Genomic DNA, 19,936 nt, shown 5'->3' with positions numbered 1-19,936 from the left:
ATCAATCTAAGTTTAGTGTGCCCACATTTGATGTTGCGAGCCCACTTTCTCTTGACATTGTTCGAGCTATCCCCCCTAAACATGTTGAAATCCCACATTTGGAGCTTTATAATGGTAAAGGAGATCCTCTAACACATGTTAAGGCTTTTCAAACAATATGTACTGATTTTGCTTATGACCAAAGGTTGCTTGCAAAACTGTTTACTAGGACATTACGAGACAAAGCCCTACAATGGTATTGCTCGTTGCCTTCTTATTCTATTACTTCTTTCGAACAACTTGCAAATGCTTTCATTCAACAATTTCAAAACAATATAAGTCCTAAAGTTACCTTGATTGATTTAATGCATTGTAAACAAGGTGTTAAAGAAAAAGTGACTGATTTCATTGGTAGATATAAGCATTTGTATGCTCAAATTTCTTTTCCAGTGCCTGACAATGATATTCAAAGAATCTTTATTTCTAATTTACAAAAAGATATTCGAGACAAACTTCTGTTTTCTGAGCTTACTTCTTTCCAACAGTTGTGCGCAACTCTTCACAATTATCAACTGACTGTGAGTCAAATGGAACAATCACATCCTATGGCTTCGAGTGATAAGGGTGATAGCAGTCAACAACCATTTGGAAAGTTTAAACCGAACAGAGATTCTATCAAATTCAATGAAAACATCATCAACAACAATGTGAATGCAGCATCAGGTGTGCCTCCTATTTCTAAGTTTTTCAAGAAAGAAAGAAAGTATACTCCTTTGAATGAATCATTGCATAGTATTATGAATAAGTTATTGGAACAAAATGTGCTTACTCTTCCTCCTATAAGGCAAATTGATCCTGCAAAGATAAATTCACCTTATTTTGATAACAAAGCTTTTTGTCAATTTCATCGTCAACCTGGGCATGATACTGAAAAATGTTTTTCTTTAAACGCTAAAATTCAAGATTTGATTGATAATAATACTATCTTTGTTTCTGGAGTGAATGATAAAGGCAACGCATCTGTAGCTCCTCCTAACCAAAATCTTCAGATTTTTACTGATCCATTACCTTCCCATACCTCTAATGCGATTGAGACTAATGATTCCTCTCTCTCATCTGATGGTCTTGTGTCTATGACTCCGAATGTGATTAACTTTGTAGAGCAGCAAGAAAACCCTAAAGAACCTTCCATCACATTTGATTCTAGTGAAACTATCAGGGCACCTAATGGTCCTTTATACATAGTTGCAAAAGTCAAGAATACACCTTGCCGTGGAGTGCTTATTGATCCTTCGTGCATGGTTAATGTTATTACCGAAGAATTTCTTTTTACTTTGCAATTGAATCAAGTGATCTATGACAAAACAAATGTGATTGTGAAATTATTTGATGCATTTTCTTCTCCTGCAATTGGTTCTATTACATTACCTATTGAGGTCCATAACAAATCCCTTGATGTGAGCTTTGCTATTATTCCTTCATCCGAACAATTTCGTGTGAAGCTTGGCTATCCTTGGCTATCTTCCATGAAAGCTATTGCTTCTCCTATTCATAAGTGTCTGAAATTTCCCCATAATGGTGAAGTTGTTACTGTCAATCATAGTCTCTTTAAACCAGCTGAAAGAACTTCTAGCATTCCTATTGATTACTTTTGGCCTAAACAATTCCAATCCCTTCCTCTGCGAAGTGATCATCTTTTGAAATCTTATCAAAAGTGGAAAACAGATATGATCCTATCTCTAAGTGAACCTAGAACACCTAAACTTGATATTCCTATCATTCTTGAGAAGGAAGTTCTTCCTTTGAAAGATAAAACTAATGTCTTTCCTCAAGAAGATTCCCAACCCATCCCTATGGATGTGACTATGTCTATGCCTAATAAACTTCCTAAAAGTAGACCTATACCTCCTCATCATGATGGACTTGGTCTTCTTCCTAAACCAAAAATTCCTCCTTTATATGGAGCAGTTCCTCCTCCTTCCTTTTATAGAGAGAAGAGACCTTCCTGTTCTCCTATTATCCAGCCTAAGAGACCACAACCTAAACACCCAAGTGATAAGGATGAGAACATTCCTCCTCCTCAATCTTCTCCACTTCCTACTAAGACTAGACGAAATCGTTCTGCACGTGAACGCCAACGAAAGCGTCGTCTTAGAGCTCAGGCAGCTGCTTCTCAAACTTTGCAATCTCCAAAAACACCTTCAACAAGCATTATTCCATTTTCTCCAAAATCTCCTAAACATAAGATGCATGATGATCTTGACCCTGTGCGAGTTAAAGACCCTATTTTTATAAATCTTGATGATGATATAGATGAAAATGTTATTCATGATGAACATGTTACTCCTCTTGCTTCTAATAGTGAATATGAACTTGTTGATATTGATAACCATTTATCTAACGAATTTTCTAAAGCACTTATCCTAGCTCCTAGACAAGAACAATGTGGCTTGGAACATGAACATAGCCTTTGTTTGGATCTTGTGATAGCTCCATCTGCTGTGTTGGATGTTCCTCCTCTAGCGTGTTCCCTGCCTTCCTGAAACATTGATCAGCAAGATCGGGGGGTAGATGACGTGCTAGACTAGTTACATTAGCATAGCAGATTCTCTCCTCCTCTCTTTTGTTACTTCTTCTATGTGTTATTCTCATTCTTCTATTTGTTGTCCTTAGTGTTGTCTACTTGAGGACAATGCAAAGCATTGAGATCTCTTGCGGTCTCTCTCATGTTGACTCAAAAGACACATGTGTTCCCTTCTTCTAGGTGACCTTCCTTGATTGGGGAATGACGAACAATTATGCATACATGCATATGATATACATGAACTATCATACAGCATACTGACCCCGAGGAAAACGAAGTCACCTCGTGCTTTGTGTTTTGTGTCTATTATCCTTGGGTTTATCTCACACTTGGGGGCTAAATCTTTGTGATAGCGTGCTCCTTTCCCTTCTTATTTCTTATGTGTATCACTACATTAAAGCAATCACCCCTGTTGAGGCGTGTGCGATCGCTTTAACGTAGGGGGGCATACACCCTGTCTATTCCTTCAGGATACTTGAAAATTTCTTGGTGAACTTAGCTTTGCCTTGAAAATTTTTGGTATTTCTCTTGCATGACTCATAGTGAGGGAACCTTACTACTGATAGTCATGGTTCTCCCTCGTGATCTTCCCTTTTACTTTGTCAATCGAAGTCGTAAGATCCTTAGTCCACTGGGGGCTTGGTGTATCTTGCCTCCTTGACGTGGTGAAAGTCTTTCAATGTTGTTTCCTTGTACTTTACCGGAAGTATGAGCGTACGCCTATACTCCCGCTAAAGTGGGGGCTAAATGTAGCATCCTAAAATTGCAACACTTGCAATTTCGACTACATTTCGGTCTTCATGATGGCGACGCAACACGGAACTTGAATGGAGACCCCGAAACTTGTCCACGACACCAAAAACTGCATTTTTCTAGCACCCTGGCCTGACCCTCCTTGTACCTTGTTGTCCCGGGAGATGGGACCAGAGCGCCCAGTGCCCTGGTCCTTCAGGACCAGGGCGCCCAGCGCCTTGGTCCCTGGCCCTATTTTGGGCCCGGTCTCCTATGGGACTTCGGGTCTTTTTGTTTGCAAATTGGAAAATAACATTTCCTGGTCGGCCTAAGGTCGAGAAAATCAGTCTTTTAACCCTAATTGACAAGTATATAAATGACATTTTCCTCTCTCAGTTGGATGGATGGAAAAAGCGCGGAAACGATATTCAAACATTCAAGCATTCAAGCATTCAAGCATTCAAACATTCCTTCAAGAAATTGATCATTCTAAGTCTCCATTCAAGGCTAAGTGTTGCATTCAAGACAAGGATTCAACCATTGAAGAGGAGATCACATACTACAACATACAACACACAACAAACAACAACATCTATACCTTCGCACATAAGGATACAAACATCCTTACAACAAGGTATTAGTACTTGTTTTACATTACAATCATTTACATTTACAACATTTCTCATTTCTTGGTTAATTCCAAAACCGGGGTTTGACCTAAAGGCAAACCCCTAATCCCTAACCCCCCAATCGTCTTCGCTTTTCTGTGTGTAGGTTGCAGGTACGCGGCTGAAATTGAAGATCTGGAATCCTTGTGCAGAGACGAACAGATCCCCCTTCGTTTCGCGGATTTTTCAAAGGACCGTGTGCACGCCGGGCGCCATCGTCCCGTCAACTTTTGCTCAAATTTGCAGGACAGCGCCGTATCGACATTTTACAGCTAATTCCAGGTCCGCAGCTTCATCCTATATCCCTATCTCAGTTTATAAGAGAATCTTTCTCACTTTCTATGCATTCCTAGCTTGATCATTCTATCTACATTCTTTACAAAAGAGGGTATCCTTGCTGTCTTAACCCTTGAAACTCATTTAGAATCCAATCTTGCATTGTGTGGGATTGGATCTTGTGGGTTTCAACCCCTCTTTTGAATGTAAAGTCTCCCCTAAGTGAAAACCGTCAACCCTAGTAACCTCCCTTCTCTCTCCTTGGAGTTGGAAGAGGGGAGAGCAACTAGGGTTCGATCGATTTTTCACTTTACAGGTCAAAAACCACTCCTTGTTCTTTTTTGCAAACAAATAGGAGGTACAAAGCTTTACAAACTCCAATATATGGTGGAGAGTAAGTAACTGTATGGAAACCAACATCAAAACAGTGACTCGCTGTTTTTTACACCATTTTCACAAACTAAAAATGCAATCATCCTTATCATGGCTTAGAAAGCCTCTTTTCCTTTACATACAACCTTAAACATCAAAACAAGTCTGTCCATCTGATGAATGCATTTGCTATAGAAGAGCAAAGCATCAAACTTCTTCAAAGACCCTAGCCAAATGGCACACTTGCCTAGGGCTCCATGGCCACAAAACTTCTTGCACCTGCATTTTTGAAATCAAAACATGTATTTACATATCTTACAAGTTTACCAACTGGTTCTTGGGAAGCCATGAACATTTAGGGCCTCAAGAAGCCAAGTTGGTCAAGCATCCTTGCCAATTTCCTAGACAAGGCAGTGAAACTGTCAAAACTAAATAATTTTGCACAAAACTCAAAACTTAATGAAATTTGATGCCACCAAAGGGAAAAGCTTCAGGAAGCATAAGAGAACATGGAAATGTAAAAATAGTATGGCCGCGTACAACAGGTGTACGGACTGCTGCTCACATGGAGTCAAAACATAGAGAAAAACAAGGTAAAATTAGTGCAAACTTTCAAAATGCTTGATATCTCCGAATGATCAACCCTTACAATGGTAAAAACAAGAGAATAAATACCTCTACAAGTCAATTATCCTCCTGTATGGACATGTACATGTCCAAGAGCACTCAAATTTGACATTTTCATGTCTAAAATGACAACTTTTAATGCCTAGATGATGCAAGGTTGACCTCAAAGACTACCAATCACCTAAGAACACTACTCACACCTAAAAACCAAGCACAAAGCATGTCTAAAAACTTTAAAAACAAAAACACATTGAAAACTCACTTTTTCCATCATTTTGCCAAGCAACTCCAAACTGGCAACTTTGAGCAAAAAGATGAAAACAAGAAACCAAGACCACACAATGAGTTCAAAACTCATCCAAACAACCTAGAACAACTCAAAAACATCTTAGACAAACTTTCCAACTCAAAACTAATAAAAATCAAACTTGCTATCAAACCTGTGATGAAATGAAGCTAGGTGCTCCTACACCAAGCCCTCTCTAAATCAGCAGCCCAGGGCACCTTTATTCATTGGTGGGATCAGGGAGCCCGGTAGCTTGGACAAGTAGAACAAGTCAAAACACCAGGAATGTGCCCCTTAGGTCTGCTGAGTGCAAGGGAGGGATTCAAAATAAGTGAGCAAATCTAGTAAAGGCTATCTTCCTTAATTAAAGCTAAGGTCTATCTTATGTGCTCAAGTTGGGAAATGGCTACACTTTTTTGAATTCAAATCTACACCTAATTTTGGCAAAACAGTGGGCCCGATCCCAGTGACATCATCCTAATGCACTCTCAAATCAAGCCTTTCTTTTTTTGCTTCTCGAAATCTAGCTAGCGAGAGCCGTCATTTTGAAATGAAGGAATGTGCTATCGATAGGACAGTCATCTTATCTGAGCCAGGGAGATTTCACATGTCCGGGACAAATATACTTCGCCACCTTTGCAGGCGAATTTAATGCAAAGCAACTCCTCATAATTAGGCGTTAAAGAGAGTTCCTGCCAGGCTCTACTTAGTGTATACTGCAAGCCGTTATCATTTCTTAACCTGCCAAAAATCATTCCAAAGTTTAATTTGTTTCAATCCTTCTCCTGCCCGAACCCTCTGCAATTGCCAATCATGTCTGGTGAGGAACCGTATGGGTTTATTATGAGTGTTTATCCAAGGCCTACTTCTTGCTTTGGAGAAGACACTCCTATTTCTCTCTCGGCCTCGACGCACCAAGTATCGTTCAAAAGAATAACAGACTTGAGACTGAAGCGACTCCTACTCCACACAGAGCCTTCGGTCATCTTGGTGGTTAAAATGATTCTGGGCAACAGGCATTTGAATAGGGAGGAGTATCCTCAAGATAACACAAGCATATCATCCAGGTTCGTCGCTTCCTTGATGGACTTAAAACTAGCCAAACAAGCAGTATGGAGCCTTAATAAGAAGTTATTCCCAGAAGAAATCCTGCGAGAATTCCAAGAAATTCTTAATAAGGCGCTTCATGAATCTGGAGCCCCTTGGCCAAGCGAAAAAATTTTGTTCAATGTTCATGGGGAGCTAATAAAGTATTACCCCTTCCTTCTAGACCTGAAAGGTAAGGACCTAGACAAAGATAGGGCATTTGCTGGAGTAGGGCTCAGATACCTCAAGTGGCGGTTCATGGGGGAAAATCCACAAGACTTGGGTAAAGAGGAAGAACTCATTCTATTTGCAAGATTAAACAGAATCCTACCTCCTAAAGCCGAAGAAGAGGAATCCCAGGGCGAATAGGGTAGACGGGGTGGTGCTAGAAGGGTGGGTTGTGGGTTCGGCCGTGGTCGAGGCCGACCTCCGGGTAGAGGTTGAGGAAGAGGCATAACTTCGACTTCTCTAGCCGTGCCCTTGGATGAAATTGAAAGGTAGGTTTTTTATTCTAGTTATGTTTTTTAAGCCATTTCGATGCTTATAGTTGGACACGGGTATTAGTTAAATTTTTGGCTATATAATTATGGTAAAAATCTCTGTTAATTTGGCAGTTGAGAATTTGCTGCTTAAACTTTTTATAGTTTAAATGATCTTCGATGTCATAAACTTGATAGTTTTTTGGAATGATAGATGATGATGCATAGGGTTTACTGTTTGCCTTGAAACTTTTTCTCGAAAGTGCTGAGAATGGTTTCAGTTGCATACAACAAGTTTTTTGATCCTTCGTCATTCATCTATGTTTATACTGTAATTAGCTAAAATCAATATATGGACTCGACTCTGCCTTTACTGATTAAAAAAAAAAAAAGTTGTCATAATTTAATGAAGGGGATTATATAATCAAGCTGCATCATAGAATTTATTAATCTATGTCAAATTATAAGTGAGAGAATTAAAATAGTTTGACTAAATTTTTTAATATATATTTTTTCATATAAGATATTAAATTCATAATTAATTGTAATGTTTATGGAACTTTTTAGAATCTTTTCATTTTAACAATAAACTAGATATTAGTGCAGTCAAATATAATGAAATTAAAATAGTTTGACTAAATTTTTTAATATATATTTTTTCATATAAGCTATTAAATCTATAATTAATTGTAACGTTTATGAAACTTTCTAGAATCTTTTCATTCTAACAATAAAATAGATATTAGTGCAGTTAAATGTAATGATTAAAGTGTATCATATTTTGAGATTTCATTTTCATTTGATACTGCCTCTCTTTGATTATCCTCTTCGACATAGTTTTAAGTTTTGTTGATTGTTTTATTTTAAGTTTTAAACATAATTGAGCATCAAAAATTTGAAAATATTTCAACAATTCCATCTCTAATATATCAAGACATGTCAATAAGATTAGATGAAATAATTTTGTCAAGGTCATGTTGTGTCTAGAATCTCTTTTGTTTCTTTTAGTAACCACCACAAACTTTGTAATTACTTGATTATTGTATATGGGTTGGATTCACCACAAATGTTTGATTATAAAAAGTGTTGCTTAGTATATAACATGATTTTCAATTTCAATTAATGAATATAGTCAAAATTGTATAAGAATGCTAGATAGACATTTTGAATTAGAAATTTGTGTCTGACTCTAAATAACATTACCAATTTGAATTAGGAGTTTACGTTTGACTTGACACATAGAATTATATATTTGAGTATTTTGGTTGGAATAAAGGAGAGTCTATACATATGACTTGACACCTAGAACTAAATGTATATAATTGAATATTTTGATTGACTTATAGACTTGGTCAACATACTTGAAGACATTCATCGCCTCTTTGATGAAAATCCTATCATAGTTATTGTCACACCATCTTTATCAGGTTATATCTTGTTCTTGATTTATCGTCACACAATTCTAGCTTATTTCCTTCTTCATTTATTGGGCTTGCACTTGATTTGATTGTAGCATAATTTCATACCAACATGGAGATAAGTGAGTGGAGTTCAAAGAAAACAATGATATCATCATCCATCATGATCTTTCCACTGTCATGGAAAGACATCTTACATTTGTACTTGGTTTTATTTCTTCCCAAGGGGAGAAATTTTGTTTGGTAATCTTAGATCTGTATCTCCATCCCTTGTTGAGCATATTCCATCATCACAAGAGATTATGCATTGTGGGGGGTTGCATAGTCCCTCCCTTTCTCTCCTCTATGAGGAATATTGATTATAATTGGTAACATAAGTAGTCCTTGAGATTGTGTTGATTCCTCTTCCCTTATTTCACGTGTTCATGTTTGTTTGCATCTTTTCTCTTTGGGGGGGATTTTTCCATATGTTTTCTTCTTTACTCTACTTGTGAGATATTTGTTTCTACATAACCTCGCAACTGGGACTCATCCTTGCATCTTTGTATATTTTTTTATACTCCCTAAGTTGCACTTAAGGGAGTGGTTAGTGTGAACATGGTTTGTTACCTAGCTAGTTTCATATTAGGTCCTACTCACACTTACATCATATCATACAATTGAGACGCTTGTCATGATCTAAGTATGTCCTAGGTTCACTTAGTGTTCAATCCATGCCTTTGTAACAAAATTTCCCTCATTGTATAATGTATGATTTTTATTTTTGCATCTAATGAATATATAGCTTCATAGCATTTACATTTCTTCTCTTTTGTGTGGAATGTTGATTTGGATGTAGGCGATTCTTGGGCTTCTATGAGGTTGACAAACCGTGCTCTTACATACACCTTGCATGAATTTTAAAGATTTCAATGTTTTATATTGTAGATAAAAGTAAAAGTAATGTCAAAGAGGATGTTGAGTACAAGGGAGGTTGGAGGATTGTCTCATTGGGAGGTAGTTTCTCACTATGAGATGGTAGGTTGTTTGAGAAGTACAACCAACTTTTGTCGCTTCTTCAAGCAAAGGTGGGCTAGGTCATTTCAACAACATTTGTAGATACTATAACCATTACAAGAGATTCGATTAGTGTATCTATATTTATTACTTTTGTTTATGTTGTATATTAGAGGAAATATGAGTTTCCATTTAGCATTAGAGGGAGTAACTTGACATTCTAAGAGAAGGGTGGACTCTCAAAGGAGAATTGTTCTCCAATTGTGCATAGAGATCTAGATTTTCTCTCTCATGTGATGCATAAAATTTGTAGAATAACAACATCTACGAGTGCAATTAATTTGACAGGTTCATAAATTTGATAAAACACCTTCATCACACACACACAGATATATATATAATTCCTTTATATATATATATATATATATATATATATATATATATAATTTCTTCCTTTATATTTGGTTGAGTGAGAGGAAGATAAAGATAAAGCATCCACCTATGACAATGTCCTTTCTAATTCTACAACTATTTTCTTCCACGTTTTTTTCAAGGCATGCCGACCCTCCACTAGCTATCTTTTAATCTTTTGAAAAAAAACTATATCCTCTCCATCCAACTGTATTTGTTCCTATAGTCAATTAGAAAGCGAAATTTGTATGGTAGCAAGTCAATTCTCATTTCATATCTTCTTAAGTATAACTTAAAGTTTTTTAAGGATAAAAAAAAAAATCCAATGTGGGGAATGAAGATGTATATAATTTAAAAGACTTTTGATATATAAATATAATTTTTTTTTATTGTGTGATTATATTTATTTTATTTTATAGCTCTTAAAGTTTTAATTTACAATTACTTAAGCTATATTTTCATTTAATTTATTTAGTTTAGATAATAAATTAAATAGTTGTGATTATGAATTTCTTAAATCTATTAATAATATTATGTTTGAAATATAGAATAATGTATATTATAAGATTAAAGGTATTCATTTTTAATAAAACGATATTTTTAAATAGTAATTATATTTTTTTCTTCATTTCAAATTATTTGAATACGTGTAGATGTACATAAAAAATATAGACTATTTGTTTTAAACTTAAAGTTTAGAGATACATACTACCATGTAGTATCTAATATATTTGTCCAAATTTATTTGATTGTGATGGTCACAATAACTTCAACAATTTCTACACAAAAAAGAATGATTCAAAATATAAATGATATATAAGAAATAAGGAGTTTAACATGGATCATAATGAGAATACATATACCAAATTATTCAAAATGTAAAATGACATACAAGATGTAAGGGATTTAATATGGATCATAATAAAAATAGAAAGCATTCAACATGTATTGCAACACAAGAACAAAGTTGGAAAGGATGCCATGTAGGATAAGGGACCCAAATTTCAACTTTTTGGTAGGAATAATGTAGTGTTTGGAGCATAATTGACATGTAATTGAAATAGACTATGAATTGCATGAAACCAAGCTGCAATATGCCAATCTATACAGTAATTTGGTTCCATGCAATCAAATGAAATCAAAACTTGTAATTCATTTAGTCAAAATCTTATATATTTACAAACATTTAGAAACCATAAAAAGAAAGTTAAATCTACGCTCTAAAAGATAAATGCAAAAGATAGAACATCCAAATGAAAAGATAAAATAAAATGTAGTGAGAGACTAAAAACTTGGTGGGCTTAAAGACCTTATATTGTAACCAATATCCATCCTTGTAAGGATTATGAATCGACCTCTTTCTATAAAGTCTAATCACAAGTCTAAAGACAACCCTTAACTTCTCCTTCACTTGTCATTGTTTCTTGTGATTTTTGTCTCTTACCTTCTTGTAATTGTGAGTTTTTGACAGAAAAAAAAAAAATTTATCAAAAAATGGACTAAGAGATTGAAATTTTTGTAGGCTTAATGACCTTACATTCAAATCAATGTTGATTTTTAAAACATAAATGACAAAGCCCTACAATGTACAAATATTACAAAATGCAATGAAATTTGTGCTTTCAAATCCAAGTTCTTGACAAACAACTTAAATTTTGTTATCAAGTCCTTAATGTTATCATTATAAGAATGTTTAGGTTACCTATGACATAGAATAAGAGAATCCAAGAGTACAAAGCACATGATCATCCCTAATCATATTGAACATTGCAAGAAGAGACCCATTATGATCTTTAGAGATAGCTGCAGCTACGAGACTAGCACTCTAGATAATTGTGTTTGTAGCTCTGAATTGTTGTTGTGATTCTCCTTCAAGACTTTACCAGAGTTGCCTGCTCCAAAATAATATTAGAGAATAAACCATGTATAATCAGTTCTGTTGGACAGAGCACTAGAAAAGATAGCTTTACATTTGAAACATTTACATATATAAAAGATATATAAAAGGATATATTACTGAAAAGATTTAGAAATTATATTAGAATAATAGTGCAGACACAGAAGAGCTGATTTAATTTTCTGTTAAATATGGCTGAAATAAGAGTAAATATTGTTTGCCAAATTTGTTGAGTATGGTTGTTTGATAGTTTCTACTTCGAGACAAAAGAAACATATGGTGGATGACAGTTCACCTGCAAAAGTTTGTAATGAATAATCCTCCATGCTAAAAATTGAACTTTGTTCTCACCTTTAGATTTCCACACAGCATTGCTCAAACTGCAGCACTTGAATTCTGACAAATATGGACTCCACCTCCATCCAAAGCTCTGCACCACTCCTTTCTATGTCCAACATTCTCCCCCTCTTCTCTGCATTCATTGTGCTCTCAATTTGTTGTCATGCTGCAGATCAGGACAAAATCCTTCTCAACTATGGCTCCTCACAAACAATTCTCTCACAGGATGGGCGTAAATTTGTTGAAGATCATGAAATTCACCCCCTCCACCAGCACTGAGGCAGCAGCGTCTGAACCGTTTCTGCCCTCTGAGTCTCTCTACAGTACAGCACGTCTATTCACAGAAAAATCCACATACACAGACATTTTTCAAAGGCATTTCCTCCGCTTTCACTTTTTCCCCTCCTCCTACAACACCCACAATGCCACCAACGCTGATTTTTCTATCAACGGGGGGCCGTATGTTCTCCTCCACAATTTTACTCTAGCAACTCTAAAACAGCCACATGTTCTATAATTTTGCATTCCTGTCACCGAACAAAAACAGCTTAATATCATATTTACCCCTGAAGCAACCAACCCCAATTCGTATGCATTCATTATCGCAATGGAAATCATATCCATTCCAGATCAGCTGTTTGGGAGCATTGTCATTTTCCCTAGATCCAATTTTCAGTCAATTAGGTATAACATAAGCTTAAACACTGCCTTGCAGAACCTATACAGATTGAATATGGGAGGGCACACCATATCTCCTGCTGATGATAAGTATGGGAGGACTTGGGTTGAAGATTCAAAGTTCATATTTGTGGCTGCTATGGGTAGATCAGGAAAAATTTCTTCAGAGATCCAACAGGCAGATGATTTTGCGCCTAGCGATGTATATGCCACCTTTAGGTCCATGCTACCAGAGCCCCTAAACAACCTCAACTTCAACTTAAGCTGGGTTTTTAGCAGTTTTGATGCCAATTTCAGTTCCTGTTTCGGCTTCACTTCTGTGAGCTTGAATTCACATTAAGCAACCAGAGGATGTTTGACATTTATATTAATAATCAAACTGCAGAGGTAGCCTTCGATATCATCGAAAAGGCTTCAGGGCCAAACACTCCTATTTACAGAGATTATCTCATCTCTGTCCCTGTAGATGAATCTGCTACTACAGACCTGTGGGTGGAGCTTCATCCCAGCAACAATACAATGCCACAGTATTGTGATGCTATTCTGAATGGACTGGAAATATTTAAGTTAAATGACAGTTCTGGAAATATTGCAGGACTAAGTCCTGTGGTAACAGAGGAAACTGAAGAAAACTCAGCAAATGGACCTGTGAGCAGCCCTAGCAGTAACAAGAACAGGGGCTATATAATAAGAATTGTATCTGGAAGTTTTGCTGGTGCAGTCACTTTGCTGTGTTTGATGATTTTATGCTTTACTCTGAAAAGAAAAAGTAAGAATAGTAAGGGCTCCCATGACAAGCCCTTTACTGCTGTTGTCGATCATGCAGGAAGCACGGCTACTACTTCAGTCAACAACTCTGAATCTAGTGCATTCACAGAATCGTACAGCTATGGATCGACTCCTGTAGCTGGCATATTTTGCAGGTAGTTTTTAGTCTTGTTATTTATGTCTAATTTCTATTGTGGAGATGCATGTTATATTACTTCATGGAATAGAAATATTGCATCAATCTTGCAATAGGGTTTCAACAGCATTACATAGAATGTTTCTTTCTAAATACCCAGGATAGTACCATAGGTTCCTTTTCCCTGAGAGGAATCTAATGATATCAGCTTTTCATAGTCTATGAATTTAATTCCTGTTGTTTCTGGATTAGAGTGTGGTATTATTTTTATATCAACATTTCAGATTATAGAATGTGATCTCTTAGAATAGTAGGGACTGACTATCATAGAATTATAGGGACCCTTCCACTCTGCATGAGGAGCTTTCTATTCTATTGGTAGGGATAGGCATGTTACGTATAGATGGCTAATGCCCAACCTGTGATCTAAAATATTGATAAAAAACAATAATAAAGTCTAATCCAGAAACAACAGCAATTAAAACAGCCTTAATGATAATCTTGAAATTACTATTTACGGACAATATGAATTCTAACCTGAGCATCTTCACCTCGCCACTCAACAATCATACCATTAAATTTTCCCACCATAAGCAATATCAGTTCTTCCTTGAAATTCTTCATATCCTCTACTTTGTGCTAGGATGGGTCTACTTTAAACATTGCCTTACAGTTACATCTAGATTTGCATAACCGTTCTTTTACTTGTCAAACATTATGCTGTCACTGTTTGGAATTTTCCTTGACCATCCAAGTGTCTCAAGCAAGCTACCCCTCCTGTAGAAGAGGTACTTACTAACCATCAGATTTTATTCAACTTGAAACCAATCCTAGATCCCTGCATTGATTACTCTTATCCCGATGCAGCTTAAACCAGAACGTCAACAAGACCTTAAATTTGGATCAAGGAGCAAACTGTGATGTATGTCTCACTGATTCATTGATATCTGTTGTCTGATTTATATGTTGCAGACACTTCAGTTTGTCAGAGATTCAAGATGCAACCAACAACTTTGACGACTCACTTCTTCTTGGGGTAGGAGGGTTTGGAAAAGTTTACAAAGGAGAAATCAGTGGTGGCATTGGAGTTGCAGTGAAGAGAGCAAATCCACAATCCCTCCATGTTTCTGCCGAGTTCAGGAACGAGATAGATCTATTGTCCAAGCTTAGGCACAAGAATTTGGTATCCCTTATAGGCTACCGTGATGAGAACTCAGAAATGTGCCTTGTTTATGATTATGTTCCCAATGGCACACTGGAGAAGCATCTCCATGGCAAAGACTCTGGAAGGACTATTTTGTCATGGAAGCTGTAATGCCCCGCCAGGAAACCCCGAAGGGATTAAGCCATAACTCAAGAATAGAGTGCAATAATCTTTGTTTTTTTTGTTACACCACATTAAGATACAACAAGATATCAAAGATTCAGATTACATAGCGGAAGACATCAACTAACACCTAAAGAGTTTTCCAACGAGATTACTTAAATTTCACAATTCACTTAACTCACACAATTAATCCAATAAGCTGATAATCTTAATAACGAGATAATTCTTAATCAGGATAATTTCTTTCAAAAGATGGAAATATAAATCACAAGCAATGACTCATCCATTAAGATCTATTCATAATCTTCATTCAAGCTTTCATTTAAAATTACAAGCCATACATCTAATATCCTAACACACTAGAATTCCATCATAAACATAAGAGATCTTTTCAAGCATACTTAATTTCCTTAACAACAACTGAATATATTCCATTACTCTAAGTTACATTCTTTCATATTCCAACTTATTGCATTTTAAAAGATGATTACAAACATGCATCTACGATAAATCTCATCTAAACCACTTATGCATTCGATCAACATGGCATTCAAGAAGGACTGCATATAAGCATTTAAAGTTAATTCCATTCATCCACTTATCCATTCTAACATAAGCTATTCATACATGATAAAGCTGAATAAGGGAAACATAAGAGAATACATCACATAACACCATAATGATCTCGGAGTTCACCCCTAAAGGGCTACATCTCCGGGTCTGCTCAACTGCAAGACCCCTCTGATAATTAATAAAGTTAAGAATATAAGAGGTTACACCATTACAATCCGGCCATCGAGGCGAAATATAAACAATATACAAACGACCACATCGGTCAATAAATACATAAACGATCCATGAAAAGGAAAGGATCCAGCTGAACATAATCAAGCTAATACAAAGGTCCAGGAGAGCATCCATAAAACTGAGTCATCACCACCCAAGGTCTAACATGAAACTGATACTCACAAGGGCAGAGACAAAAGGACGACCCACAAAGGTACTCCTAACAGGACAAAATGACAACACACTAGCGAACGTAGAGGCAAGTGTCATCACACAACCTGGTATGGTTACCATGGCAAGTCTTCATAGGTCCCGGCCCCATACACTGGGTTACCCTGGCAACCTAATCCGAGCATCCGGCCCATCCAAGCCTCATGTGGACCCACACATCCTCTCGTGAAGACAAGGATGATGGTTTGCCATTTCAGGCCTTCTCACAGCATGTCGAGTCTATGTTAGCACTCGTCCCATGTGTGAGGCACATTTATCTTACTTAGAGATTACATTCTAATCTACTAATAGGTTATCACTTATTAGGCTCACTTTCAACGGGTTACCCAGCAGCCACTTTGGGCGCGGCCCCCAATCAAAAGCCACTTTCCCATACGACACTAGACTATACTCGGACGAACTCAAAACCAAGGAATAGGCATGGTCAGACGAACGGAGTTCAAAAAGGAGGGAACAACCATCTGGTCGAACACGACTCAAAAGATGTACACTTACTGACGGTACTCTAACTAGAAACCCGACCAACTATGGTCAACCACAAATCATCATTCGACACCCATACAAAGGATATGACCAAATGCAACACTACCACAAAACAACAGTCAACTCGGAACCGAGGACCGAAACAGGTACCCTAAGTCAATCCATATGACAGGTTTCTACCTCATCTAGGAATAGGTTGTTCTTGGTTTTCTAACTCTCTAAGGGTCAAAGCATCGAACAGACATATTAAGCCATAATGAGTTCTTAAGCCAAATTCATATTAATAAAACTCAGACAACCATTAATCAATTAAATAAGATATTTAATCTCCAATAAAACATCATTGACATACTGGTTCAAAACCAACCTCTACAGTTTCATATTTTTCAAGCCCAGATGCACTATACGGATCATGGAAATATAAATATAAAAAGGGAATCCAAATGAAGATAATCATTTCCAAAATCCAAATATTACTTCCCTACGCACGTATAGAAGAATCCAAAATTAATTGTTAATTAATGAGTATATTTATCAATCCATGATAAAAAAATATACACAAGTAATAACTAATAGAGCACAATCACCCAGTTAATTATTAGTTAATATATAATTATTAATCTTTATTAATAAAATATATTTTACCAATAATTAATGCATTGCACAAATTTCAATTTAAATATCGATTAGTTTATATATATACATATTAATTTCTATTAATTAATATATATATAATAATTAATAATTAATTGAAAACTTTATTTAAAAAAATACTTTTAATTTAACAAATTTACTTTTTTTTTTTTTTTTATAAAAAAAATAATAATAAAAAAAACATGAAATACTTTGTTTTAAAACTTCGAGGGCAAACCACGTGGGGGCCACGTGGGCTTCTCCCACGCAGGCTTCCCTTTCCCCACAGGAAGGGCTGGGGAGACCATGACGTGGTCTCCACCCAGCCTAGGCTGCGTGGAGAGCACGACATGGCCTCCCGCAGGCCTCTCCCCAAGTTTAGGGAAGCCTTGGCTCTCCCCAAACATGGGTCGAGGGCCTTGGCAAAACCATAAACCCCAAATCTGCCATACCAAAACAACGCAACGCGTTAAAATTTCGTTTAATAATATATATATATATATTTTAATTTGCTGTTAAAAATTTCATACACAGCAAAGAAAAACACAGTCTCACAGAGACAAATAAATAATTTATTTTTTTTGGTTTTTATTCTTTCATAAGCAATAGTAAAATACCCAGATCAGGAAAGGGGAAAATTTCTCCAAATCCAACAGCATATTGGCCAAATAAGATTGATCTTCACAAATTTAACATCTAATTTGCCAAACCCCCAACTAAATTTCAATTTTATTATTTTAAATCATTCTTAGCAAACCAGAAATTGATTTGAAAACAAAAAATGAAATCAAGGAGGGATAATTCAAGATCTTATTTCCATTCTACTCTATAAATCAATCAAACTGATTTTTCAATAACAAATTCATTTCTTTCAACCAGAACAGTAAATTCTTTTGGCAACAAGAAAACAATTCAGAATCCTACCTTCATACGCAATCCTGGTAGAGATTTACTGAAGAGCCCAACCTGCAAGCTCAAGAATTCCTCCTCCTTCCAGAATCCCCAAATTTCATCCCCAAAATCTTTTTCCAACCCAATATTTTCCAAAAAAATCCATCCTCCCAATTTTCCAAGAATTTAGGTTATAAGGAAGAGTTGACCAAAATTCCATTTTTGGAATTAAAATTTTTTTTATTTAAAATAATCTTCCCAAAAATAATTCTTTTCTATCTATAACAACAAATTAAACTTGCCTTTCAATTCCAAATTGATTTCCTCATTTAATTCAATTTAACCTTTCTAATTTCAAAAGCCAACAGAATACAATTAAATCTATTGCAATTTAAATACAAAACTCTCTTTTTTAACAGCATATACAAAATGCATTTAATATCCAAAACCAGTCATTTAATCGAACTTACTCCTAATTTAAGATAAGCAATCCAATATCAACGATAATCGCATAACGAAATCCTGATTAATTTAGTCCATTAATCTCTAATGCACAATTACATATTTAATCAAAATAATTACTAAGGACTAATTAATCAATTTAACCATACACACCAAGCACGCAAACCGAGAAGGTCAACCAAACAGACGACTCGCAAACCCAAACAAAAAGGGATGCCGACGACGACTAACGATGCTCACTTGAGCATGACTATGGTCAACTAGGGTCTTACGACCACCTAATCCAACTCTAAGGATTAAAGAGGTACACTCAAACCTGCAAATCCAGGTGAAGACGAACCTCGCACTCATGCGGCATTGTACCTGAAATCTCCTGCAACCAAGAGTCATACATGCATACATATATAAACTTAATGAAAGCGTTAGCCCGATATTAATACCACGAAATAGGAACACTAAACAACTTGCATACAACTAGTGTGAAAACCACATCCACAGCTATGCATTAAATCAAACATCTGACTATAACATTATATTAAGATAAACTAACCAAGATTAAACTGAGATTAGAAATTGATTAGGGCAGGGGTACTACAGAAGCAGAGGCTGGAGATATGCATCGGTGCAGCAAAGGCCCTGGACTATATTCACTATGGGGCATTCCAGACAGTCATATATCAAGATGTGAAGAGTACCAATATTCTTCTGGATGCAAACTTGAGTGCCAAAGTTTCTGATTTTGGGCTCTCCAAAATATGGCCACATTTGATCAAAGTCATGTAACCGTTGCTATGAAAGGTAGCTATGGATATATGGATCCTCAGTACTTCTACAGGTTGGCTCTTACAAAGAAATCTGATGTCTATTCCTTTGGGGTATTGTTGTTTGAGGTTTTGTGTGCTAAACCTGCTGTTATGTCTACACAGTCAAGGGAGAAGATAACTCTATCTGACTCTGCTCTAGAATATGTAAGAGATGGTGCTTTGGAGCAAATGGTAGACCCCAATTTAATAGGTGACATAACCTCAGATTCCCTTCAGATATTTGCAGAGGTGGCAGAGAAGTGTTTGGCAGAGGAAGGTGAAGAGAGGCCTTCCTTGGCAGATGTGGTGTGGCACTTGGAGTTTGCCCTACAATTACATGAAACTGCAACATCTCAAAGAGATACAACTTGTGTTGTTATTTCTGATGGAAGTTCGAACTGATATGCCACTTTGTAGAGATGGATTTAGTATGTAAGAAATAATAATGGAATTTGACAATCAAGATTTTCAGATTTAACAATATTCAATGCATCAAATTTTGGTGAATTTTTTCTGTAGAATTTGTATTTGTGTTCTTAATTTTATAAACAATCTAGTAAGTAATGATATTATAAACAAATAAGAAAT

The 19,936-nt window shown here is 36.1% G+C and overlaps 1 pseudogene; it reads left to right on the top strand.

Moving 5' to 3' along the window:
* The first annotated feature begins 12,757 nt into the window (after positions 1-12,757).
* Positions 12,758-19,750, top strand: LOC131039718 (receptor-like protein kinase FERONIA; annotated as a pseudogene).
* The last annotated feature ends 186 nt before the right edge of the window (positions 19,751-19,936 follow it).

The sequence above is a fragment of the Cryptomeria japonica genome, chromosome 6, assembly GCF_030272615.1.
Source record: "Cryptomeria japonica chromosome 6, Sugi_1.0, whole genome shotgun sequence".
In the NCBI taxonomy this organism is placed as follows: domain Eukaryota; kingdom Viridiplantae; phylum Streptophyta; class Pinopsida; order Cupressales; family Cupressaceae; genus Cryptomeria; species Cryptomeria japonica.
The sequence above is the reverse complement of the archived record's forward strand: the minus strand, read 5'-3'. Positions and strand labels throughout refer to the sequence as shown.